At 42.7% G+C, this 24,789-nt stretch overlaps 1 protein-coding gene across 5 annotated transcripts in view; it reads left to right on the top strand.

Moving 5' to 3' along the window:
* Positions 1-8,531: 8,531 nt before the first annotated feature.
* The window catches only part of CTCF (CCCTC-binding factor), a 42,535-nt gene continuing 26,277 nt past the window's right edge, over positions 8,532-24,789 (top strand). For 2 of the 5 annotated variants that reach the window (XM_069549957.1, XM_069549960.1), the window contains exons 1-3: positions 8,574-9,128; positions 13,225-13,339; positions 14,599-14,711. The gene's annotated coding sequence lies outside the window, so the exon portion shown is untranslated. Of the gene's footprint in view, positions 9,129-9,385; positions 9,596-11,085; positions 11,167-13,224; positions 13,340-14,598; positions 14,712-24,789 lie in introns of those variants that run through there. The other 3 variants (XM_069549958.1, XM_069549961.1, XM_069549959.1) reach the window with 2 other exon arrangements.

A 24,789-nucleotide genomic window follows, 5' to 3' on the forward strand; every position in this document is an offset into this window, starting at 1 on the left:
CATTCTTGCTGAAGATAGGTACAGTACTTTGGAGAAATTGTACTAATCCCTTCAGTATGTTTGTATGTACATATATACACAAGTGTGTGTACTGGGATCTGTAGCTCTACATGCGTTTTATATACAGCTACAGATTGACACACACCAACATAGCAAAGTGATTTCTAAAAACAGACCCATCACTACAGTCTGTTTCTCTTAGGGAAAATTCCAGCCCCTTCAACCTGGCTCACAAAGGGTTTTACGTAGGTTCCTCTCTCCAGCCCCACTTCTGCCACCTAACTTCTCAGTCTGCATGGGACCTCACTGAACCATCCTTGGGCCTTGCTTGCCTCTGTGGTACACTCCTCATCTTCCCTTGCTAATGCCTGGTTACCTGACAGGCTTCAACCTGAACATCACAGATTTCCTCAGGAAGCTTCCCTTCCACTGTGCTCCTATCATGCTGCTGCTGCTGCTGCTAAGTTGCTTCAGTCGTGCCCGACTTTAAGCGACCCCATGGACGGCAGCCCACCAGGCTCCTCCATCCATGGGATTTTCCAGGCAAGAGTACTGGAGTGGGGTGCCATTGCCTTCTCCAGTGCTCCTATCATAGAAGCATGCGTTTCCCCTAGTACAGTTTTAGGGGAACCACACCCCATTGCAATCACTTGTTTATACCTCCAATATATACATCTGTAAGTATTTGCTGACTAGTCAGCTAGGTAACGCATACCAACCACCAAGTCTAGGAAAGACGATTGCTGCCTTCCTTGTAGAGCTTGGTCCAAGTTTTTTGTTTTGTTTTTAAACAGCTTTATTAAGATTTAGTCTGCATACCATACAATTCATCTGTTTAAAATGTACAATTCAGTAGTGGCTTTTAGTGTATTTAGGGTTGTACAATCATCACCAAATCAATTTTAGAGATTTCATCAACCTCAAAAGAAACTCAGCACTCCTTAAGTATCATTCCCAGGACCTCTGCATCCCCTTCCCTTTCCTGCCCCCCAGCCCTCAAGGCAACCACTAACCTACTGAAACCACAGATTCTATAGATTTGCCTATTCTGGGTCTTTCTTCTTCTTCATTTTTTTTTTTTTGGCTGAATCACCTGGCATATGGGATCTTAGTTCCCTAATTAGGGATTGAACCCACGTCCCCAGCAGTGGAAGTGGGAATCTTAGCCACTGGGAGGTCCCTGGATATCTCTTATAAATGAAATCAGGTTAGGTCTTTCCAACTTACTCAGTTCTAAGATTCACTTGAGAACTTCCCTCGAGATTCAAATTCAGAGACCAAGGAATCTTTATTTTAAATACGTGCTCCAGGCAATTCTCTGTTTAAGCAGGCTGCATCTGCCTTTACCATTCCCACCAACTAAGGCCAAATATATAATAAGTGGTCAAGAAATAGCTTTTGATGCATATCTCTAAAACTTAACACAATCTGAAAACATTGTGAATATGAAAGAACAGTATACGTTTAGTGCAGAAAAAGTCTGGATTAAAAAAACCCCTCAGAGTCCCCTATGAAACGTAGCTCCTTAGAATGCACTTTTACCATGGGGTTCTCAAATAAGGAATGGAATGGAAGCCTGAGCAGAGAGAACTGAGGTCAGATGAGTAGAGGCGGCAAATTGAATCCAGAGGGGGCAGTTAGAAACGGGCTTGTGGAGTGGCTGAGGAGTTGGGATTTACTCCTAGAACACTGGGGACTCATGCATGGACTTGAAGCGGGGGAATTTTGTGATCCCGTCTGTGGTTTGGAAAGGTCGCTTTGTGTTGAGAGAGGAGGCAGGGAGCAGTGAGGAGCCTGATGCTGTGGTCAGAAAAAGCCTGATGCTAAGCCAGGTAGGGATAGAGAGGAGGTTAGAGTGAAAGGTTCAGAAGGTAGAACGGACGGGATTTGGAGACTGATGGGATGTGGGAGATGAAAGAATGAAGCTTAGGTTTCTGGCCGCTGTGGTGGATGGATTGGGGGTATCTTTCACTGTAAAGGGGGAGCCCTAGCGAAGCAAATGAGGAGGAGAGTGGCAAGGCTCCTAAGGGTAGCCTGGGAGCCATCCAGGAGAAGTGTCCAGAAAGAAGCTAGACATGTAGATCTGGGCAAGAAGAGAAGTATGTAGGCTAGAGGGAGAAGTTTGAGAGTCATCCTTGCTTCATTGTGAAGTCTTGTATGACCACAGTGATATCCGGTGACCCATCTGTTCCTCCCACACCTGCTACCCATACCCTCCTTTTACTTGCTTCTCCATCCTTGACTTTTACCTACTAATACTCATGAGGGTTTAGTGTCTCCAGATTAATACAAGACAAAACATGAGGCCTTTGAAGGCTAGGGGCATCATCTCTCTCCAGTAGCACCTTGAACATAGACCTGGGCATAGAGCAGTTGATTCAGGACTTGCATGCACGCATGCTCAGTTGTTTCATCGTTTCTGACTCGTTGTGACCCCATGGACTGCCAGGCTCCTGAGTCTGATGACCATGGTCTTTAATTAATTAACAGGGCTCCTGAGCCACCTGGGAAGCCCTATTCAAGGTTTACTTACAGATTAGTAAATCGTGATTCCAAATAGCTCTTCTATTTAGTAAGAGCCTGAAATTTCCACCATTAAAGCCCTCCCTTTGGGTTAAGGCACTGTCCGACTTGCATGGAGGGGATGAAACCTTTTTACCTCTAAACAAATCACATAAAATTCAGAGGGGAGAAAATGAGGGAGCAGAGAGGTCCAGAGCTCACTTGATAGACCTCCCTTCCTTTTCCCCCTCCCAAGCAGTCCCTGAGCTAAAGCATCAAGTACAGAGGATCCCTATAAAAATGGAAATATTACCTAACAGAGTGAGGAGCGCAGAGTGGCCAGTGAAAGAACAGGAAGAGAGAGGGTGGGGCTGGAAGATCTGAGTACTCATTCTGGTTTTGTCAACAAGTTACTGGATGACTCTGAGCAAGTCACTTCACTTCTAGAGTTAAGGACAAAACTGTGGCTGGCTCTTCAAAAAGAACTGTGAACATCAATTAAGAGGGCAGGCATGAAGGTGTTTTTTAAAATGAAAAGTGAACAGATGAGGTGGATTATTTAAGGGTGATCAATGCATATCTGAAAAATGCAGGTAAGAGCACAGAGAACAAAAGTAACCTACTGCTCAAACGTGAGATGTAGGCCCAGGCAAAATCCTTTAGACTGTAGAGAGCAGTAGTTTGAGCTGGGAGGTAAAATAGACTTTTCATAGGGATCTGAAGAAAGCAGATATCAATAAGGAAACAAATTCCTGTGGTCTGGGTAGGAGATGATATAGAAGGGCAGGTCTTTAAAATTTAGGAAAAAGTGGTTGGCCTTGGCAGTCGAGATTGAAAACTTTCCAAATATCTTAGAAGATTTAGCATCACTCACTACACCCTCATCCAAAAGAATGGGAAGACTTACCGTCCCCCTAACACTCTTGTACCCTTTTATGCCTTTGATTATGGCTCTTCACCTTACGTGCCTTGCCTTGTTAATGCCTTCTGAGCTTTTGTGTGCCTGTGTGCTCAGTCACGTCTGACTCTGCGACCCCATGGACTGTAGCCTGCCAGACTCCTCTGTCCATGGGATTCTCCAGGCAAGAATACTGGAGTAGGTTACCATTTCCTCCTCCAGGGGATCTTCCCGACCCAGGGATCAAACCCACGTCTCCTGCATTGGAAAGGTGGATTCTTTACCACTGAGCCACCGGGGAAGCCCTTCAGATCCTATTAACACCAAGCTGAAATGAGATACCCCTGGGAAATGATTTGCTCCTTTATGAGTCCATTTCTTCCCATTATCACAGTTATGCATTAATGTGTCTTGGTTTTGTTTTTTAAACTTTAAGAGCGGGAAACACATCTTGGGTCATCTTTGTATCCCCAGTGCCTAGAAAGGGAGCTGAAGACAGCAGTATTCTGTAAACCTTTGCTGCACTGGATTATACCTCACACACATCCTCAGTAGACACAGCGCAATGGAGTGCTCAGGTGTAGCTTTACGTCTCACCCTGCAAAGTGGGCAGGAAGTCTTGTCCATTGTTCCTCAGAAAATCAGCACATCTCTCCACAGTTCATTGAGACTCTTGCTTAATGAGTTCCCAAAAAACATATACATGATCACGATTATCACAAGCTTTACCTGGGGGCAACAGTGGGAGCTAAGGAAGATTTGGAAATAGAATTGTTCTTCTAAGAATAATAGACAAATACACTTTCCTCAGAAAGAATGGCTTCCAGGCCAAGGAAAGCCTAGACAGTAAGTAATTCAATTAATTAATTCTATTAATTAATTAAAGACCATGGCCATCAGAAGGCAGATTTGGGAGTGAGGGTAGGTTAATAAGCATAAAAATTAAAAAAAATCATAGTTTACATTTATTGTATGATTATCAGTGCCTCGAACTATGCCTAAAGTTTTATTTGGATTGTCTCATTCAGTCCTTACCACTTTGTGAAGAAGTGTTATAGAGAAGAAACCTGCAGTTGAGTTGTTACTAATTCACCCAAGATCACACAGCTAATAAGAAACCAAGACAAGATTCAAATGCCAGACAATATGACTCCAGCATATTAAACATTTACATTATATAAATTAACTGCTTACCAAAGCTTCCTGGTAATATGGCTTCCCAGGAGGCTCTCCTACAGGGAGAGAACATACCTTTTGCCGGCATGTGAGCACCAGTCCACCTCTCAGTTAGTAAAATGTCACTTGGCTTATGCATCAAGCTCCTGTGAACCTGATGAGTCTCTAAGGAAGGAATCCACTCTGGAGGCTGAGGGCCAGGTCTTAGAACCTGGTGATTGCACTACTGCCACGAGATAAGCTGACAGCCTTCTGCTGATAATGCCTCGAACTCCTGTGGACTACAAACCTGAGACAGTCCATGGGAAGAACACTTTCTTAAATTACTGCTGCTGCTGCTGCTGCTAAGTTGCATCAGTCGTGTCCAACTCCGTGCGACCCCATAGACGGCAGCCCACCAGGCTCCCCTGTCCCTGGGATTCTCCAGGCAAGAACACTGGAGTGGGTTGTCATTTCCTTCTCCAATGCATCAAAGTGAAAAGTGAAAGTGAAGTTGCTCAGTTGTGTCCCACTCTTAGCGACCCCACGGACTGTAGCCCACCAGGCTCCTCCGTCCATGGGATTTTCCAGGCAAGAGTACTGGAGTGGGGTGCCATTGCCTTCTCCATCTTAAATCACTGGGCGGTTTTAAATCATCACAGTTCTCTCTGGGTGACGTAGTCTGGGATAGTACTACAGGCAACAAACTTGTCCTTATTTTTATCATCCCAACTGTTCCGCAGGCTCTCACCATATTACTCTTTTCAGCCTGTTTCTGTCCGGCCTGAAACAGACTATCCTTTTGGACTGGCTTTCTGTCCCTTGATCTTTAGAGCCAACTTCATGCACAGAGTAGGACACATCACCATTTCCTGCAAGAAGAAAACATTTCCTTTTGTTCCTTCCTAGTGATTCTCAGCATTTTCTCAGCCATGTCAGAGCAGCACATGGGATCTTTGTCTTCAGAGAGCAGGCTGCAAGGCCATTTGGACCTCATTCTGGTTTCTAATTGATGCCTCAGAGGTCCTATAGTTGTAATGATAGTTGATACAGTGTAAATATAGTAGTTGTCTTAGTCTGTTCAGGCTGCTATAACAAAATACCACCAACTGGGTGCTTATAAACAGCAGATGTCTACTGTTCACAGTTCTGGAGGCTGGAAAATCTGAGGTCAAAGCACCAACATGGTCACATTCTGGTGAAAGCCCTTTTCTTGGTTCACAGCTGGTGCCTTCTGGCTGTGCCCTCACGTGGTGGCAGGGGCTGGGATCTCTGTGAAGCTTCTTTTATAAGGCACTAGTTCCATTTCTGAGGGACGTAAGCACCTCCCAAAGGTCCCACTTACTAATACCATCATATCTAATATTAGGATTTCCACATAAGAGTTTTGGAGAGGACACAAAGATTTAGACCATAGCAGCTGTAAAGATAATTCTAAGTACAGCTGAGGTTTTTTTTGTCATCTAAATATATTGCTTTACATTTACCTACACTAAAGCTTTAGATTACATTCTTGAAGCTTAAAGATAAGATGGTATGAGGCAAGGTCTTAGAGAAAGTGAATTAAATTATTACAAATACTTGAAAAAAAGAATCTAAGAATTGAAGTGTAAATCAGCTTTGTTTCCAGTACGCAGTTCCTAAGTATACCAGGAGCTTTTTGGAGTGGCAGGCTGAAAAAAATACAGAATGCAAATATGCCAGAGATGTCTGATAATTTTTCTCAAAAAAAGTTTGCCTTTTCTTTATGCCTGAGTCCTCAAGTATACATGAGGTTAACGGGAATAATTTGGTTTCTAGAAAAAGGAGTCACATGTAAATTTTCCAAATATTTCACACATTTCTAGAATAGTTAATCACATAAGGCAAGTACCTAAGACTAGGTATCAGAAAACTTGGGTCTTGGTTCTGAGAAATCTAACTATCCCTTTTCTTCACATCTGTACCCAAGCAGTTAAATGTTGCTGGAGGAAAATCACACACTGGGCCAACTGGTTTAACTTTAAACTCATGGTCAGGACTTCCCTGGCAAGTCCAGTGGTTAAGAGTCCCCACTCCCACTGCAGGGGGTGTGGGTTTGATCCCTCTTAGGGAACTGAGATCCTGAATGCTATGTGACCAAAATAATAACAATGAACTCATGACCGCAAACTTCAAATGGGCACCAATACCGCCAAGGCAGTCCCACTAGGGAAACTGCAAGCTTGTTTTACCTCTCCCCTGCATCTGCATCCATCTTCACCCGTTACTCTAACTTCCACAGTGGAAGCATCCTGTTCCTATCCAGGGTCAAACCTCCCAGTTTCCTTATATTCTTTCATGAATTTCACCCTGATTTAAGTCAAACAAGGGAATTTCGTGGCGGTCCAGTGGTTAAGACTCAGTGCTTTCACTCCTGTGGGTCTGGGTTTGATCCTGTAAGATTCTGCAAGCCAAAAGAAGAAAAAAAAAAATGTCAAGCAAGACTTTGTTCTCCTGTATCACTCCCAATGACAAATAAACATGCTATAATCTTTTCATCTTGTCAATCTCCCTTGACCCCATATCCTTCCACATTTATCCCTGAATTTCTTTGCTCCCTTTGTGGCTAAACTTATTTCATGTTGCTTATGTGTGCTGCCTCTATTTCCTTACTTTCCTGATCATGCTTCAACCCATTCGGCTGCCTGGTCAGTCACTTCAGTTGTGTAGGACTCTTTACACCCCTACAGACTGTAGCCAGTTATGCTCCTCTGTCCATGGGATCCTCCAGGCAAGAACACTGGAGTGCGTTGCCATTTCCTTCTCAGGTCAACCCATTCTAGTCAGGTCCACATATCTGATTAAGCAACATAAATCAAGCCAAACTCACCAGTGATAATTACCAGTGACTTCCAAGGTAGCCAATTCAATATAGCCATGTTTCTGGCCCAAGATGACCTCTCAGCAGCACTAAACACAGTTGACCATTCCTCTCCTACCTGAATCCTTCTCTGCCCTTGGATTCCAAATTTAACACTCAGTGGATTTCCTTCTGTCTTCCTGGCTGTTCCCTCTCAAGTCTCCTTCTCCACTACACTGTCTTAAATGCTGGGGTGCCTAGGATTTGGCCGTGGAACTTCTCTTCACTCTTTCCTTCAAGTCAGAGGTCATATAAACTGACAGGGCTTGTGTGTGGCTTAATCAGCTTATGCAGTTTTAAAACATCTGATACAGTTGCCCACACCTGGAGATTTTACAGTTAAAAAAAAAAAAACCACCCAGATTTCCTTTAAAAAGAAAAAAACAAAATAGGTGTCAGTATTGGGCTAACATTTTCATAATGGAACAATCAGCTCAACGGAGCAACAGCTGTTCCCTTGACGCTGGGTCCGTTTGTTCCCCCTTGATCTAAGGTAACGGAATTAAAGATACAGTCCTGAGCCAGATTCTCGTAGGTATCAAAGGTTCTCCTCCTGAGCCACCAGAACATCTTCCAGTCTTCAGGGAGCTTTATTGCTGGTTGGGTAGAAGAGTCTGCAGGTGCATGCTCGGGAGGGGGAGGGGCGACCGCACAGTGAGGGGCTTAAGGATTCCGCCTACGAGAGCTTAACAGTTCTCAGGCAAAAACAAGAAACTTACATTTTGAAATACACAATCACACTGCGCCAAATAGAGAACATCCTTTTGGCAAAAGACCGGTACGATCGTTCGTGTAAAAGCATTAAGTCTGGCCTTCCGCTGGCCTCTCCCGGCCGAAGTGGCCTGGGCACACCAGGAAAAAGCCTTCTTCTCTAACACCCAGTATTAGGAGCAGAGGGATCCCCAGGACAGCCCTGCCTGTCTTGGCTCGCGGGGGAAGGATTGTTTCTGAGGACTTGGGAGTGAGAGGGGACCCGCCCGGCCTTACCCGTGGCGGGCTGCCGTGCGGCGCTCGGAGGGCGGGTCCGGCCCGGCTAGGGCGGAGACTAGGTCGGGGCTCCGCCCAAGAACCGCCTCAGCCCCACGGCCTAGTCCCGCGCGCGCTTCCTCCAAACACCCTCCCCCCCGCCCCACGTCCGCCCTTTCGGATTCAGGGCGGGAGACTGCAGCTGAGCAGGTCAACTGGGCCGGAATCCTGGGCCGCCCAGAAGGGACTGCCTCCGCCCACGAAGCCCCACCCAGCGGGAGCCCGGACGTCGGGCTCCCTAAGAGCCCACGCGCGACCAGTTGAGGGCGCGTGCGGCGTGACGCGACTCGCAGCGCGTCCCGTGACGCCATCGCGCCCGCTTTTGAAAGTTGGCGCCCGGGGCCGCCTCCCATGCTGCCCTGCGCCAACCCCTCCCCTCACCTTTCCTCCCCCGCCCTTCACTCGTCGCCCGGCCGGCCCCCCCACCCGTCCCTTCCCTTATCAGCACCCGCGGCCCCGGCAGCGCCGACGCAGGCGCACTGCACCGCGCCGCCGCCATTTTGTGTCCGAGCCTGTGGAGCGATTAAACCGTGCGCGGAGCTGCTTCTTTGGCGGCAGCGGCGGCGGCGGAAGCCGGTGCGGGTGCGCGGAGCTGGCTGGGGACGCCGGGTGGCCGGAGCGGTGGAGCGGCGGCGGAGCGAGCGCTGCGGGGGGTGTGGCGCGGAGGTAAGGGGGCCCCGGGTGGAGGAGGTTTCGCGGGCCGCCTCTAGGTGTCACGATGGGGCCGCTCCGGTCGGCGCTGGCTGCAGCCCGGCGCCAGCGCCGCCGCCGGGGGGTGTTTGTCTCCCTCTACCGTCCCTGCTGCGGCGCGGCCGCCGCCATTGCCCGTCTCCGCCGCGGCCGGGCCGGGCCCCCCTCCCCCCCCGACCCGCCCGCTAGGCCTCCCTCCTACGGCGCGCTAGGCCTCCGGCGGTGGCAACTACAGAGGCCCGCGCGCTGGCGACTCCATTTTCCTTCCTTTGTCTCTGCCCTCGAGGCCGGCTCTTGGCCCGGCCGCGGCCCGCCCTCTGCCCTCCACCCCTCCCGCGGCGGGTGGCCTCAGCCGAGAGGCGATCTCTGTGCCCCGTTTTCCGCGGCCCCCTCGCTCAAGGGTCCAGACACAGCCACCGCGCGCGCAGCCGAATCTCCGTGCGGTATGGGTGTCAGGTCCTTGCCTACGCCTCTCTGGCTGCCCATCCTCCAGCCTGCCCGGTCTCCGGAACCTACCCGGCGGCCTGGCGAGCGTCCCCCGCCGCCCGGCTGCTCCGCGGTCGCTCCCAGTCCGCGCGTCGCCGCCGCTGGTCTCCGTCTCCACCGAGTGGCGCAGGCGGCGCTGCTGCGGCTGCGAGTAGAGGGACCCCAGAGCTGCCGAGAGCTCCCTCTGCAAGGCTGGCTGAGCTGCTCGCGCCTCGACGCCGCCTGAGCGGGCGGGGGGACGCGCGCTCGCCGCCCCCGCCGGGCCCCACTGCGCCCCCAAACTAGCGCCGGGCTCCTTGCGTGATCCGACCGATGCGGCCCCCCACGGCGGGCGGAAAGGACACAAGTTCCCCAACAAGTAGTTTTTTTCTCGAGCTAGGGTCGGATTCTCGTTGCATTGATAGCAGCATGACTTCATGCACTAAGAGACCGCAAAGGGATCAAGACTTAATTTCATTCTGATCTCAAGTGGCGTGACAAATTACTGAATTCGGGATTATAGGTTGGCTGAATTGATTGAGGCAACTCTTGAGTTTCTGTCTCGCTTTGAAACTTCCTGACGATGACTTACTACTGCACTTAGTACCTGATGCTTCAGGGCTAGGCGAAGGCAGTTCTGTCGCGGGATTGTGCAACCCGATCTAAAGCGCCAGTAGGGCAGAATGAATTTGTTCTTGACTCCACTGGTAATTTGCCCATATGCTGAAATATGAGGGTTGGTGTTGTAATTGAATCCTGGGTCACTAGTTGCAGTTGGTTTATAAATATCTACGCCTAATGTAACTACTCTAGTAGCTGACTTCCTGTAGCTCCGAGTTCAGCAATAAGTAAACATTCGCATATGGAGCGTCTTCCTGCTTTCTTTGAGTTTAGATCAACTAGAAAAGTTAAAATTCCAGGTTCCCCTTAGGCAGTAAAAGAAGTTAAACAGGGCATGTATGTTAAATTAACTCTGTCTTTAAGTCTTCTTGCATCATTAAAAAGCTTCGTGTTGAATTGCCAGGTTTCCCCCCTCCCCCAGTATGCTAGCTAGTACCTTAATACAATATCATGCAGCAGTTGCTTCGGAGAGAGGAAAGAGAGGCTTGATGAACTGACGGGCAGGGAGTGGGAAAGGAGAGCAGGGAGGCTGTGTTAAATTTATAAGAACATTAAAACAGCCTGGTGCTAAGCGAAATTGACCGATCTACTGTGTGTAATCTCTGTAGAATTTTGCGGCAACTGCCTCCATAGGGGAATCTTTTCAACATTACTTTTCGAACCCTATAAAATGTTCCTTCTCCCTCTCCAAAATAAGATTGCACTAACTATATGCAGTAGTGTTGATGGAGGGTCAGTCTTGAGAATAGAACCACACTTAAATGCCTAATACATTAGTCCATTTGTATAATTTTTGGCATTCTTGTAATTTTCGGTTTTGCTTTCCTTTTGAAACTGTGGATGGCAGGTGGCATGTTTTACTTAAGCTCCACACGGGATAAATCCAGCAGGTCTGTGATTGAGTCAGCAGGAAAGCTTGTTTTCCCAGGTTAGCATTGTGCTCCATAGACCATATTTTGCTTCTTGATTTCAGTTGCGCTATATAGAGTCACCAGCTTCTTGGTTTTACACATCATTTATTTTCTTCTAAAGGTATAGCTCTTGTCCACAGGGTTGCTATCCTTTGAGATTTCCTGTATGCCAAGATTCATACTTTGTTGTTTATTTGCTTTTGTGCTTTTTTTTTTTTTTCCCATGCCATGAGGCATGCAAAAATCTTAGTTATATCTTTTAACCCATGTCCCCTGCAATGGGAGTGAGGAGTCTTAACCACTGGACTGCTGGAAGTCTCCTTTGTTTTTATTGGAAAATGAAGTCTACAGAGAGAATAAATTGAGGACCTAAGATTACCCAAAGAAACATATTGCTAGTATGGGAAAGATTACAATAGGAATGTTTACCTGCATAGGAAAATACTGCTTATTTAAGAGTAGCTGTAAAAGTTATCCTTAATATGTGTTAAACTCCTAAGAGCTTTAGGATTTTGCTTTAAAGAACATACAGAAATGAGGGCACCCACCAGGGACTTCTCTGAATGGCTTGGGGAGTTCCTTACAAGTGGCAGAAGCCACCTGTGGCTGACTAGGGTTTTGAGGAATCCGGTGGCAGAGCTTTGCAGAGTGGTGCCTGCTGGCAGAATGTATCTCTGGAGACTGGTTTTTTGCTTCAAGGATGCTGCTGCTGCTAAGTCGCTTCAGTCGTGTCCGACTCTGTGCGATCCCATAGACTGCAGCCCACCAGGCTCCCCTGTCCCTGGGATTCTCCAGGCAAGAACACTGGAGTGGGTTGCCATTTCCTTCTCCAATGCGTGAAAGTGAAAAGTGAAAGTCAAGTCGCTCAGTCATATCCGACTCTTAGTGACCCCATGGACTGCAGCCTACCAGGCTCCTCCACACATGGGATTTTCCAGGCAAGCGTACTGGAGTGGGGTGTCATTGCCTTCTTCAGGGATGCTACTGGCATCAAATCCACACTTTATAGGCTCAATGTCATTTTTTAAAACCAGATACCTAGTTGACCATCTGTCTAACTTATTTATCGATCTTGGTTTCAGATGACTAGAAACACTTTTGCAAAAAATTAGGTCCCCCTTCAAACAAGTAAGGTTTATCATGATTTAATGCATTGAGAAAGAACATACAGGTTTAGAAAGAATAGTAATAACAATACATAACTTTGAGGTACATGGTTCACAAATGTGTGAATTTGGCACACCGTACTTATTTTTTTAAACATCCCCAAACTTTCTCTAGTTGCTGTGTTCAGCTCTTCCCTGGCTGTACCTTTGCATTTTCTCAGTGTTTAGTATTTGAATGCAAAGATGTGGCTATTGAATGTAGACTGCTAATATATACCCCAAGAATAATGGTTTTTTTCCCTCAGTTGATCTTATTTTTAGTCATCCTTCCAGTTTTTAGGGGCATAAAATTTCATTCCTTTTGAGGCACCTTAGTGACAATATATGAATCCAATATAAAAGTTTCTTGGATTTAAATACACTAATTATTTACTTATGTTGTTATAAATTGCCTTTTCAGCAGTGAAGACTTTTCTTTAGCTTCATCTGATAAAGTATCATATTAGTTTCATGAGATGAATTCCTCTTAATTGTACCTCATATGCCAGATTCTTTGGAAATGGTTAAGTTTAGCTCTTTCATTTAAGAGTAATGTCCATCCCCACCCCTGCCGTGGAGTTAAGTATGACTCTACCATTGCCTGAAGCTTGACAGTCCATTTATTTAAAAAAGTGTTTTGTTATTTGTCTAAGAAAAGGTATTTCATTGCTGTGCTTTTAGGACTGTCAAAGGTCAGTGACAGCTCCCTCCATAGTTATCTTATTACACTGAAAAATATAGTCTTAAGGTTTAAACTAACTTAATCAGTAAAACCACTACTTAAATAGTAATAGTAATGTGACATTTTAGCAAGTATACTGTTTTTTCCCAATTTTATCTGTCTTCCTCTTGCTTTCATCTTGCTTTTCATACTGTGTCTGCCTTTGTGTGTATTTGGTGTCCATAAAATGATGTGTGCTCCTGTTTCAGAATGATTACAGCCCTGGGTCCAGAGAGCAAGATGCAGTAGGAGACAGATTGCTGACCAGAGGCTTGAGAGCTGAGTTCCATTTTCCCTGCTCAAACTGACTGCAGCCACGGAGAGGTAAATGCTATTTCCACTTCTTGGTCTTACAAATAGGAGTAATAAACCTTTCTGGGGTTGGAGGATTTGCTGGATCATTCTTGAGTATAGGAGATACAGGACAGTGGATAATTGAGAGCATATAAGCTTTATATTCAAGAAATACTCCATTTGAAATTCTCTTTGCACTGCCATACACTAGCTGGCTGACACTGGGTAGATTACTTAACCTTTCTACTCCTACAGTTCTTATTTGTGAGAATAACACCAGTCAATGAGGTTATTATCGGAGTTATGCGAATGTGTATAAAGCATTAAGTACCATTCTGAGCATGTACGTAGGAAGACCCCAGGTTATGGTGGCTGCTATTCTGTAGAAACCCTTGAACTGTAGATTTTGACTCTTGGCAAATGATCTCAAAAGTCCATGGCTTGTGGCAATTTGTAATTTTGGTGAGGAACAGATGGAATCCTGTGCTTGGAGAAGCTGATATCCTAGGTAAAAATTGTCTCACTAAATTTGAGTTAACCTAGCTAATGACCCATGTTTATATCATAGTGTTACAGTCCTTATAAATAATTTTTTTGGGAAACATTTGCAAGGGTCACTTATAATTTACAATTTCTGCTGTGAAATATAATGAACAGTACAGGATACTTGAAACAGGCTTCTCATAAATGTCAGTGTCTACTAGACTTGGGATCTCATTAACAACAAAGAAGGGTTCCGGGTGTGAAAAATCTCTCTTCTCAGGCTACTGGGAAGAAGATCTTTCTTACCCTAGAAAATGTGAAAATAGTTTAATTGCACTTGTGTAATGGTGAAAAGGGTATAGAGGTGAGAATTACAAATGCTGAGATTAGATTAGCTTATATGAATGAATCATCTAAGTGACTACTAAGATTTTTCTTACAAGCTATGCCTGGAGCAGATAGAGAGGAGGAAGGAAACAGGAGTGAAAGCTATTCTTCTAATCACTGTTTTCTGTATGGGCAGCTTGGTACCTTGTAGATGGGAGGGACAAGCTCTATGTGCTAGTGTTCTGTTGCTCCAGAAATAACCTGTGCCCTGCAGGTTCTTTAGTGTTGACAGGTAGTGCATACTAATGCTCATTGATGCTTGAAATGAGAAACAATACTGATTTGAAGAGCTACTGAGAAAACTAGCCTTAAGAGTTTGGGGAATGGGATTATAAGAATATTTTGATCACTTTTAAGTATTATAGCTAGTTTAATTATTTAGATCCCTGGTTCTCAAACTGGGATATGAATACCCTTAGGGTACAAAGTGGTATGATTCCGGGGTACTTGAAGCCACAAGATAAACATGACTCATCTTCTTGGAGCTTCAGTTGTGCTCACTGAGGGGGCGGTGAGTTAAGTAATTTAACTGGTAAGTAATTATAAATACTTTTACATTAAAACAAATTTATATTTTAAGAGAAGAATGTGAACTCTGACTATCTAAGATAACATAGATCTTCAACAAAATGGGGCATGAGTGCCTGGAGTGGGAAACCCTGTGTGTAGTGAAAACATTTGAGAAGCAGTACTTCTGAGCTATGTAACAGCTTTACCATCCAGCTCCTTACTTTGTCCCCTGTAGCATCTACTGTAGAATATAGAAGTTAGACTGTATTAAATGGAGCTTGTTTATTTGTATGCACATTCCTATATGTGCCCAGCATGCCCAACAATTCTGTGCATACTGGTCGACAGTTCCAGATGGCTGGACCAGGTCATGAAGACCATTCTGATGATAAAAGAATTATGATTTAAAAGAAAAGCAGCAATGAGCAAAATCAGGTCTGAAACCATAAATTTTATAAAACAATTTTGAAAATATATTAACTCCAACATAGTCATTTTTACTGATTTTTGGCCCTTCTCCATTCAGGTTACTTAGAGTCATAATAAAAATGGCTAAATTCTAAGCTATGGACATTATGACTTCTAATTATTCAAAAGCATCTATTCTTAACTGTCTTGTGTGTTTTACAGTTTCTAAGTATTGTTACTGGTATTGTTCTTAATGTAAATGGCACTTAAAAATTACATTTTCTCTATTGATGATGCCTGCTCTTTGAATATAGATTTTATATTTGAACTTTAATGGTTCTACATATACTGAAGTGTGACTTTTCTCTGCAATGATATAAATTGGATCAACCTAGATATTTAGATGTGTCTAAATATCTGTAGTGTTTATTTATTGAACACTTGTAATGTGCTTATTCCATTCTTTGAACACTTATACCTTTCTACTTTGTGCCAGGCATGCATTAGGTAATGGGGATTTCAAGAAGAGTAAGAAAAAAATCCTTTTCTTGAGGGGCTTAAGTAGAATATGGGGCAAGAGATCTATAAATGTGTTGTTGGTGCTGTGATAAAAGTGTGTTCAGCATGCAGGGAGGGATGGCCAGTTACAGAAGTTAGTGAAAGATGTTAGGATAGGCTTTCTGCAGGAGAGACCTTGATCTAAGTGTATCAGGAAATACAAAAGAAGCATAAAATTAGATTTTAATCTTACTAGGGTACCGAGGCTTAACCAGCATGCAGCTTAGTAGCTGTATGGCCTTGGGCAAGTTCATTAAGGGTGAATTCTTTGTCCCTTCCTTTCCCTATTTGTAAAATGACTTATCTACTTTATTAGAGGCTTCTGACAGTTAAATGAAGGGGGAAATATATACAGTTGACCCTTGAACAATGTGAACTTGAACTGCTAAGTCCACTTATGTGAATTTTTTTCCCATAGTAAATAACTACAACCCACAGTTGGCTGAATCCACTGATGAGGGAATGGTATATATGGAGGGGTAACTATAGATTATATTGAATTTTAAACTGTGTGGAGGGTCAGCATGCTGAAACCCCCATTCATTGAGAGTTAGCTATATATTTGTAATATAATGTGCTACACAGAGGTAAAGCAGGGATATTTAGACTTTAGCGGTAGTTGGTCATTGTATATATTTTACGTTAAATTGACTACTGATGACTACCAGACAAGAGAAGACTCTTGAGTCCCTTGGACTGCAAGGAGATCCAACCAGTCCATCCTAAAGGAGATCGGTCCTGGGTGTTCATTGGAAGGACTGATGTTGAAGCTGAAACCCCAATACTTTGGCCACCTGATGCGAAGAGCTGACTCATTTGAAAAGACCCTGATGCTGGGAGGAGAAGGGGACGACAGAGGATGAGATGGTTGGATGGCATCACTGACTCGATGGACATGAGTTTGGGTAAACTCCGGTAGTTGGTGATGGACATGGAGGCCTGGCCTGCTGTGTTTCATGGGGTTGCAAAGGGTCGGACACAACTGAATGACTGAACTGAACTAAACCAGTTAAGTGGGACTTATCAAAAAATTAATTAGAAAATAAATAGAGCAGTAGACAAATGGGTAAATAAACACGATCAAATTCCATGTTAGGAGTGATGTTTGACAACCGCTGAAAAAAGCTGATTGGAAAGATTATTAACTAGCAAAGTGCTTACGAGAAGTTTGAGGTGTTTTGAGTTTTGTTTTTTTGTCTTAATGTAGTACATGGTGAGGGGAAGAGTAGGCAGGGATGTAATGCAGTGTGATAAATATAGTTAACACTGCTGTATGTTACATATGAAACCTGAGTATGAATGTTTGCTAAACGGGAAATCCATATATCATGAAATATTATATGTAAGTCAAATCTTATGCTTTATGCCTCAAACTTACACAGTGCTATACAAGAAGGAAATGGCAACTCACTCCAGTATTCTTGCCTGGGAAGCCCCATGAACAGAGGATCCTGGTGGGCTATAGTCCATAGGGTTGCTAAAGAGTCAGACACGACTTAGCAACTAAACAACAACAAACAACAGATATATCAATTATGTCTAAATAAAACTGGGAGAAAAAAATTACAGTACAAAAAATAAATTTTTGTATGGAGGAAAAGTAAAGAAAAACCCAGACAGTAATAACCTGTAGAATATAGATTATATATATATACACACATATATATATTACTGTTATTACTGTATATACATATATATATATATATATAAAATATAACCTGGTACATAGCAAGAGCTCAATAAGTAATTGTTTGGATGAAAGAATGCCCAGGGTAAAAGACTAAATGGATAGTCATCAAAACACTGGTCAAAACAAACTGCAAAATAAACTGGTAGTGTGAGGGTAGTTAGGTTTGGTTTTCTATAGTTTTATCACATAGTTATTTTATAATGTAAATAGGTTTTTTTCCTCCCTCAGAATTAGCCAAAGTTTGGGAGTAGCAACATTCAGTAATAGGGAAATTAATTAAATTATGATACACCTCCTCTGTATCTGCAGATTCAACTAGTTGCAATAAAGCATGACTGCTATCTAGTGCCATTTTATATAAGGGACTTGAGCATCCACAGACCTGGGTATCTGGCCAGAGACTGGGGTGGGGGTGGTATGCTGGAACCAATCCCCTGTGGATACCCAGGGACAACTGTAATAGAATGCCATGCAACCATTTTATTATGTATAGAAATATATTGAAATGGAGAGGGATTTGAGACACACTACATAAAGCATATTATCAAATAGTGTGTACAGTGCAACAGCAACGCACAGTGTGATCTCATGTAAGTAGATATGTGTATAAATGGGGAGGAGACTATGAATGTAAACCAGCATGTTTATGTAAAATGTGTAAGTTTATATATTCTTAACAGAATTTTCTTTTATCTGTATTGCATAATTTTTAAAGGGAAAAAAGAATAGGAAGTAGTACTGAAGCTTTCTGACAAATATAATGAAGTAATAAAAAGCAGTTTTTGCCTAGTAAAGGTAGGCTCCAGAGCCTTGCTGTAACAGTTGCAGAAGTGCAGGCAGGAGTGGGGCACTTTTGTATCATTCGAGTAATGTTTAGTTTCATTCTTTGATAGAGTAATAATGATATATCAGCTTCCCCAACAGGGAAGAAGGAGAGAGTCCTGAAATGTCCTAGTTTAGGGAGGGCCTTTGAAGAAAAGAGCAGATAGGTATCTTGATGCTTTGTGTCCAGTGGAGAGGGAGAAGGGGGATTATGCCCTGACTTCGAGCAGCCTTTCTAGTTTAAAACTTTACCCTAATGGAGGTGAGAGAAGAGCCAGTCTAGTAGACTGAATCTTGTATATCACTTTTTTGCCTGATACAGGGATTCCTCTTTTAATTTCCTGGACTTCAGATGTAAAAGCCACTCAGAATGGTGTACGTTTATTATTAATTATTAGCCATTTCCATCTAAAGAGGTTTCAGAGACTTCTGCCTGATTGCTCCGTTATAGAAAAGGGGACTGCAAAGCTAGAGAACCGACTGTTGTACAGCTTCGCTATATGTAGTTGTTAAAATTTTCTGACTTTTTTTTTTTTAAGCTGAGACATGGTGATATTTGTTCCCTTCTTAGCTTTAAGAATGAATCTAATTGATAACCTAGAAGTCTAGCATTTAAAGCCAGGTGAGATTTTAAGTCACTATACAGTTCTCAGGGCTTTCTTTATAGCTCAGTTGGTAAAGAATCTTCCTGCAATACAGGAGACCCCGGTTCCATTCCTAGGTCAGGAAGATTTCGCTGGACAAAGGATAGGCTACCCACTTGAGTATTCTTGGGCTTCCCTTGTGGCTCAGCCAGGAAAGAATCCGCCTGCAATGTGGGAGACCTGGGTTCAATCCCTGGGTTGGAAAGATCCCCTGGAGAAGGGAGAGGCTGCCCACTCTGGTGTTCTGGCCTGGAGAATTCCATGGACTGTATAGTCCATGGGGTTGCAAAGAGTTGGACACGCTGAGAGACTTTGACTTTCATACAGTTCGCTCATAATACAGATAACAACCCTAATCGGGAAAGTGATTTACCCAAGGTCATGAATGTAGGACAAGTACATCTGCCTTTTTTTTATTTTTCAGACTGACTCTGAATAGTCTCTGGGTTTCATGGAATATCCTGCTGCATTTGGTTCTCTAACTGATGTACTTGATGTATGTACATTTGGTTTTTTAGATCTCTTTTTAAGAGAAACACATCAGTGTATGTCACTAGAAAAATAAATTTTAAGAGACTACCTTACTGCTCTCTAGTGTCGTACACCTGTGCACTGGCATACCTTAAGTTTTCAGTGTATATTTGTCAGAATTTTAAAAAATATTGCCCTGAACCTTAACGTTTGTTCAATGTGCATGGTGTATCACTAGGCTCTGGTGTTGCTAATATTAAAGTTTGGTATCTAATACCAGGGGTGTTAGTATTTTGAGCTCATTCATCTCTTTCTTTATAATCCAGGACTTTTTCAGAATCCTTCAGTTTATTCCCTGTGATAAGAACAGACTGTCCTTGGAGACAGATTTTTGTCTGTCTGTTTTGCTTTTTGGCTGGACTGTGCAGCATGCAGGATCCTCGTTCCCTGAAAGTGAAAGCGTTAGTGGCTCAGTCGTGTCCCGACTCTTCACGACCCCATGGACTGTATAGCCCACCAGGCTCCTCTGTCCATGGGGTTCTGCAGGCAAGAATACTGGAATGGGTTGCCATGTCCTTTTCTAGGGGATCATCCCCATCCAGGTGTCAAACCTGGGCCTCCCACATTGCAGGCAGATTGTTTACCATCTGAGCCACCAGGGAAGCCCCCTGCCCTAGTTCCCTGACCAGGAATCAAACCTGTACCTTCTATAGTGGAGCTTGGAGTCCCAACCCCTGGACCACCAGGGAAGTTCAGCATCTTTATTTTAGTATAGCTCAATTGGACCACTGAAAGTTCGGAATTATTTCAGCCCACTGCTTTTTAGATAAACTCTAGTATAAGAAAAACTCTGTCACATATTGTAAAGTATGCAAGGTACTATATACATTCACAGATTATGATACAGAGCTGTAGTAATAGAGGACACACTAATTGTTTTTAGCATTTCTGTTTTATCTTACAGTTTTCTACTTGTTTAAATTTTTTTTTGTTACAGGTATATTTTGAAACTAAAGTAATAGTGACTTTGTATTCTGTTGCAAGTAAATTTTATCTTTTAGTACATTTCTTTTTCTTTTTGGCTTCTTGGTAGACAAGGCCTTTGATCCTTCTCCTATTTCTTGTTTTCCTCTGTTTGCATATTTCTCAGGAGTAACCAAGTTAGCAGATTACTTCTTTTTATAACCTAACAGTAGTTCAAAGTAGTATTTTGTTTCTTTTATTGTTTAAACTTCTCTGTTTCTATAGGTATATATGTATATATCCTTTTTCTGTTTTTTAGATTTCTTTTATTCTGTTGAGTAGCCCTTTATTATTCATATTTTGTGTTATACTGTTTAGTCACTAAGAATATCTTATTTTTTCGTGTAACTTTCTTGATCTTTGTTCAAAGATGGCATATTACCATTTATTAATACTACTATTACTATACCTTTGGTACAGACATTGCTGAGTTTAAGCTGTTGACTTCTTATTTAATCTTGACCTTATAGGAGACACCATTTACCAGATAAAAGTGGTCTTAATTTCTACTGAGCAGCCTTCATGAGTGAGTTTTGGGTTATAGAGATCCTAGAGCATTGGCCATATGGTCACCAAGACACCCTACAAAACCATGAGTTCACTCTGCTATGTATGTCCATGTCTCTCTTTCCCCACCCCTTTTTTTCCTTTTGTCATATGTTGAGTTTTTCCATACCACCCAGAGTGATTGTTTTATATTGTTGCTACCCACGATAGAGGTGAAATTTTAGAACGTTCTTCTCGAGTCATGCAACAAACGAAGTTATTCTAAAGAATGAACCAGAAATTCTAATAGTAGAAAAATATGGGTATTTGAATAGTTTTGATTTATGTCAACCTGCATTTAGGGTAAATAGCGATTGTATTGTAGGTCAGACGCTTTAAAGTGAAAGCAAATATGCTATGTCAGAATCACCTGGGGGCCTTTTGAAATAAGGTCTCTGTCTCCCGAGACCTACTGAAAGTCTCTGGGATCTGTGCATTTTAAATCTCATCAGGTGATTTTAATGCCAACCAAGTTTTTGGGAACCACTGTTCAGGTAGAACGGCCCCCAAATCCATAGGTGTACTTATTAGATGTTTTGTATATTTTACACTGTGTATAATTTATTCCTTTTTATAACAATTATTTGTTCAAAGTGATAGACTTGCTGTACATCCCCAGCCTTTCTTATATTTTCAGTGATGAAACACTGTAGGACCACTGTAAACAGTCTTAATTCTGAGCTGCTTTTAGGAATATGGGCCTGGAGCAGGGCAAGGAGAGTCTTTGGGGCCCCTGACATAGTCACCCTTGAGAGAGGAGAGAAATGAGAGGACAAAGAGAAGTGAGGCATTGGGTTGCTGTGTGCCAGCAAAGTACTCAGGCTGTGGAAGGCAGCGAGGGACAGCTCCTGCCTGGGAGGCTGCCTCCCGTGTGGCACCAGGATGCTGACAGCCAGAAAAGCCTTGTGTTCTGTTTCGCGTATAAATGTCCAATGAGTGAAGCAGACAGACTACTCTTAATGAGGGGCTTAAATTTTCTCCAGTACTATTTTCCTTTCCTAGAATGTTCCTCTCTACTATAGTTTGTCTGGCAAGGTCCATCTCATCCTTTAAGATCTAGCTTTAGCAATTTCTCCTTAAAGCCCACGTTCACCAGCTTAACCATCCTTTTTGCCATGAGGTGGAAAATATGTGTTAACCTCTATTATAGCACACACTGTATAGCTATTTGTTCTCTTTGTCTCCCTGTCAGATGAGGAGCTCTCTGAGAAAAGAGCTATGCACTTAGGACTTTTTTTTTTATTTTTAAGTAATTAAAAGAGAAGTTCACTTCTGTGTACCCAGCATCAGTGCCTTTTGATAAAACAATTATTATTGGTTTAGCACTTATTGTTCTTTGTAGCAAAAGAACTCTTTCACCTCCTATAATTGTTTTGCTGTTGCCATTACAAATATTTTATTACGTATGTATTTCCTACATTTGAAGCTCTCAGTTTTTTTTTTTTCGAGTAGCTATTAGAATAGTTGTTTTGACTATATCTTTTAATATTAACAAATGGGAAGAAGGATTGTTAAAAACTGGGGTGCTCTTAACCTTTATTACTTAAGAGATACAATTTTGTTTCCCTTTTAATTTCCTCTCTCTCCTCCCCTAAATGCCCCAGCTGTTCTTTTTAAAGTTAACAGCACATAACAGGGAAGAGAAAGGTATATATGTGACTGAGTAGGTGAGTGCTACTTCAGATAAAGGCTGCTTCTGACCGTCCTGAAATAAATGGTTACTGATATTTTTCTGTTTCTCAGATTGAGTCATCCTTTCCACCTAGCTCCTTCCCATTCTTTCCTGTAGTCTGCAGCTTTCCCGGTACTCAGTATTACTCAGTATTTATGGGCATGATACTTCACTTTATCTTCAGCTGTCAGACAAAATGATGATGTATATATTTCTAGGAACAGTAGAATAGTTATTTTACTCTCCTGTTTTAATTTTTCAACTTTAACTTTTGTTCCAAAGGGGTAAATTATTTTTGGCTAGTGTTATGCATCCAGTGTCAGCTTTTCCTTTCACTCTCAGGAGAGTCTGGTTACTTATTTGTAATTCATTTTTTCCGCTTGTCATAATGGCACTTAGTATCCTCTGCAGTCAGAATGGCTACAGTCCAAGGGGTCGCAAAGAGTAACTGAGCAGGTACACCCATGCCCCATAGTGCAGATACTGGACTAGGTTTTTCATTCTCCTGGTATGAAAACGTTCTTATGATTTAGAAATCTAGAAAAGAGAAAGCTACAAAGTGTCTCTTTTCTTCTCTGTCTTCTAATGATGTTGATGTTTTCTTTTGAGCACTCTGAAGGCAAGTTGTTAGGTGACCTCCATGTTAGATTGTTTCAAAATTGCTGTGGCTTGTGGAAGTTCAGTGGGGAGTTGGGGCTGCTGTTTCCTGCCAAGAGTGTAGATGGTCTTCTGATCTGCTCCAAGAAATAAATTGGGGTTTTTAGCAGTCAGTTGTCCCTTGTGGAAAACAATAGTGTATTAAACAAAAGTTTTGGTAATTTTATTTGTAAAGTAGACTTCTGGAAATTATCCTTCTCTACTGTCTTATTCTCAGTGCACATGTCTTATTCTTAGTACATGTATATGTTATAATAACCAGTCTACCCAAATGACTTTGCAGTGGTGTGAGTATGAAAGATTATTTTGGTAGTTTCCCTTTGAGAAATAACCTGACACATTTGCTATAAAGTCACATTATCAGGTGCTAAATTACTAAGCCTTAACATCTTCAAAAATTAGTGTATTCACCGTTAGCTTTTATTTTTGTGGCAGTATTTTTAAAATCTAAACCTATACTTGTGTTGTCAGGGCTTGCTTTTTTCTTTTTGAGAAATGACATAAACATAGCAATGAAGGATATAAATTCATATAGTTAAGCTTCCACTTAGCACATAAACAGTGTTTTGTTTTTTATGCTCTCTTCCTGCTTTTGTCGTGTGCAGGAGCCATTTATACATGTTTCAGATGACAGTGACACTAGTATTGAATGTCTGCTGCTTACCTAACACTGTTTTGTGTTCATTGCTGTAGAGTATTCAGAAGTGAAAGGCGTAGTTCCTGCCCTTGACAAGCTAATAATCTATTAGGGGAAAGACAGGTACACAGAACAGTATATTCAAATAAATAAACAAAATAACAAAAGCAAAATAAATTAGAGTCAGTCTGCACTAGTCACGGTTGAGAAATCTTTGAATAGAGGATGACTAGACCTGGGGGAGAGAGGACAGTAGGCAGTTGTGTGGAAGATGCACCAAAGGTGAGGTTGGATGGTTTGAAAGGATGGTAACAGATCTTACAGAGCTCTGGGAGCGAAGCCAAAGAGATTGGAGTTGATTCAGTAACCCTCAGTTCTCATGAGTTTCTGTGCGTGTATTTTTCAGGAAGATTTAGTCTGGCAGCAATATGCTAGACAGACTAGTAAGAGACCACCCTGGGAGGCTGTTCTGCTCTTTTGACTCTTTCTCTTTCATTCCTAGATTTGATCAGTCACCAGATTTCTGTCAACTACCTTGATTCTAAAGGTAATTGGTAGTTTATCAGAGAAGTAATTTTTGTGGGGAAAATTTATCTAAGGTTTGTGATTAGAATTCTAAGAAACTGAAAGGTCATGCATTCAGCTAATGTGTTTGTTTGCCTTCTGGGGTGACCTGTAAAGATATAGAAGAGCACAGTAGCCAGGTTTTGCCCACGTTGTTTTATTTAATCTTTACAACAGCCAGTGAAGTGGATACCATTATTCTCTTTGTTTTGTAGGAAGGGAAATAAGGCACGGAAGGGTAGCATGTTCACTCCAGGTCACACTCCTAGTAGGTGGAAGAACTAGAAATGGGATTCAGGTCTCTGGCAGGAAAGCCTAGCTCTTAATGACTATTCCATTCTATTTTTCTCCCCGCCCCCCCCCCTTTTTTGTATGGAACAAGCATTTTCCTCATATGAGGATTATATT

This window comes from Ovis canadensis, chromosome 14 (genome assembly GCF_042477335.2).
Source record: "Ovis canadensis isolate MfBH-ARS-UI-01 breed Bighorn chromosome 14, ARS-UI_OviCan_v2, whole genome shotgun sequence".
Lineage (NCBI taxonomy): Eukaryota > Metazoa > Chordata > Mammalia > Artiodactyla > Bovidae > Ovis > Ovis canadensis.